Source organism: Thermobia domestica, chromosome 13 (genome assembly GCF_964235325.1).
Source record: "Thermobia domestica chromosome 13, izTheDome1.hap1.1, whole genome shotgun sequence".
In the NCBI taxonomy this organism is placed as follows: domain Eukaryota; kingdom Metazoa; phylum Arthropoda; class Insecta; order Zygentoma; family Lepismatidae; genus Thermobia; species Thermobia domestica.
In genome coordinates, this window is record NC_137466.1 from 179,262,633 (window position 1) to 179,265,770 (window position 3,138).

The window sequence follows — 3,138 nt, forward strand, 5'->3', positions numbered from 1 at the left end:
ACCGCTTGTTGGCTACACGTATTTTTTTCTGATCTTTTACCTGATTTCAGATGCGCCATTGAATTTTCAATTCGATAATAATAATAATAATAATAATAATAATAATAATAATAATAATAATAATAATAATAATAATAATAATAATATCAATATATTTATATTTCCTCTAGCAAGACTTCTGAATACCTTTGTAGTCCAATATCGTTATTTACCAGCTGTATTCCTAATTAAACCACAGTTCGTATTCAAAAAATATTTTACATTCCTACTTTTAATTTAACATCTCTCTTATATCATTCGTAATATTTCTAATTATGAATGTAGTTTATTTCTGTCATCCCATCATTCCAACATCCCATCAATGTGGGTTTTCATCGCTCCAATAGTGATAATTTTTTCGGTTCACCAGACCATAAGGTAAATATCACTTCATCAAAGAATACCGGAGGGAGGGGCACGGTGGTTCAGTGGTAGAACGCTTAGCTCTGATGTGTAGGACTACTGGTTCGATTCCCGGCCAAATAAGGTTGTGGTGGACAATATTGTATACGTGAGTTTTCCCGGGGTACCCTCGTTTTCTTTTGATTTCACCCGTTCTTTCATCATCATTCACTTGCTTTAATCATCGTCATCCTAAAGGGCATAATGTGGGACGTTAAACTGACAGTCTGAACGTTACCAGAGAATACCATGTCATTTACGACAATATTGCTGTCATCGATATTTCATATCATTACTTCGCAAAACTCAATGCGGTGATCAAAGTCGTCTTCCGTTATTTCATGCACTAAACGCATTCTCCTAGGGTTTAAACTTATATCGCCTTATGCAGAGTCGTTTTGACGTATGATTAGTGTCATACTAAAGGTTTGACTACTGCAATTAACATGTTAATCGAACTCTTTAGTATGGCACTAATCATACTTCAGAATGACTTTACATAAAGAGCATAGCGTACAGAAATTCATTGCGCTGAACTCTGGGAAACACCTAGCTTGTTAGCAACTCTGGTTTTCAATGAATGCGGAATTTCCACAAAAGATTGTAAATTCAAAGAAGCTTCCAAATTGCTACATTGTTTCGGCCTTCCTGATCGCATGCGGTACCTTTCTTTTAAAAAATGGTCTCTTAGGCAGTTGACTTCGAAATTGGGTTACGTTCGAAAAATGTAGCATTAAATAACTGTTGTACCTCTGTATATGATCTCTTCCTATCTTATAACCGGTGTCACGTCAGAAGGGCCCGAACAAAAGGGCGAGGACAGAAAGGCCTTAGTCAAAAGAGCCCCAGTCATAAGGGCCTGAGTCAAAAGGACCCTGTTCAGAAGGGCCCCGGTTAAAAGGGCCCCCTGACAAAAAGGCCCCACGTCAAGAAATCTGAGATATAGCCTGCAAAACTTCAGAAGTATAAAAATACTTATTAGATGAAAAATATTACGTGGACATACCTGTTTATTTGTGTTGAAAGAACATACATGTGGAAAAAAAATATAGGGTTAGTAAAAATGTTACGACAGACCAGTAATAACGATACGCGTGGACGGAAGTAAAGTAAATATTGCAGATGGGTATTGATGCGAAAACTACATTGAATTGGGTATGGTCTTCATGGCAAATACTTTGGATTCTGCGATATTTGATATCACACAATATCTTTCGAATGGAAAGAGGTGTGTTTGGCACATCTATTTAGGCTAGAATGTTCCCACAGATGAGATGAAGAACTCATTGTTTTTAAAAAAAATCTATCTTCATTCGTTTGCGAGATAGGGTGGTACGTTTGACATTTGTATCTAGTAGACCAAAGTATCTGGACAGGCAAAGAGACACATAGACGTAGAAAGTAAAAGGTTGCAGGTGTGTTGATGCGAAAACTGCACTGAGTGAGGGCGTGGACATAATGACAGCCATCCTAGATTCCGCCATATTGGATATCACATAATATTTTTAAATGGAAAGGAGTATGTTTAGCACACCAATTTAGGATTGAATTTTCCTACAAACGAGAATATGATTCATTCTTTACCAATCCTCATTCTTTTACGAGGAAAGTGTGCTATGTTTGACATTAGTGTGTAGTAGACAAAAGTATCAGGACAACAAAATAATAATGTGGCGGAGGAAAAGCAAATGTTGCAAGTGTGTGTTGTTGCAAAAACTACATTGAATGGGGATGTGGACACTGTTGATCACATAAATATTCAGATATTATTAAACAAATTACTATAAAATGTCCTCTAAAATTATTTTATCCCTCCAAGTTAATACAGTTAGTATTTAATAGCAAACACACAACGATTTATAACTTTCTTTAAGCATTTCGGCATCGTTGTTACAATTTTCCTGGTGTAGTGTGGGGAAATATTGTTTCAATCTGTACGTAATGCTTTTCTCAAACCTTCTTTCACTGTAACTCGTATATATTGACCTTACGTTGCAATTCGTTCCAAAGATTCTCAACGGGATTAAAGCCGGTACTATGTGGTGGGGTTTAGCGCACTTTTGGGCAGTTTTAAAGCAATCTTTTCTTTACAACATATACTTTGTTTGGGATCAATATCTTGATAAAATTAGAAGTCTTTTTAAGAACGTTAAGATATATTTCTTCTGTATTTTAAAGTAGGCTGGAAGTTCTTGACATTTATTTCTGTATTTACTTGTCGAAAAACTACTATTCTACCATCATATTCATGCAGGTTTTACTTAAATTCGTCGATAAAAAACATTCCCACCAGTTTTTGGGTTTATTTTCAAAAGCTCTAGAAAATTTAAGTATCTTATATTTCTTAATTTGGGTAATACATGGTTTCTTTCTAGCAATTCTACCATTATATCCTTCCCGTATTAACTCTACATGGTACAATACACTGACCAGAAGAAACATCGTTATCACCCACTACTATTTGAACGACGTTGTTGAACTCTACCAAATATTCGAAACTGCACATTAAAAGCATTCTATTGCTTTATAGTCGTAAAGTAACAATTAATCACAAATATACTTACTATTAAAATATGTTATACATATGTGGTAACTTCTCAATATTTTACAAACGCAAGCAAACGAACAGAAACGTTAAGAACACAATGAAGTACTATTTATTAGTTACCTGTCTAAATACTTTCTTCTGCTAGAAAC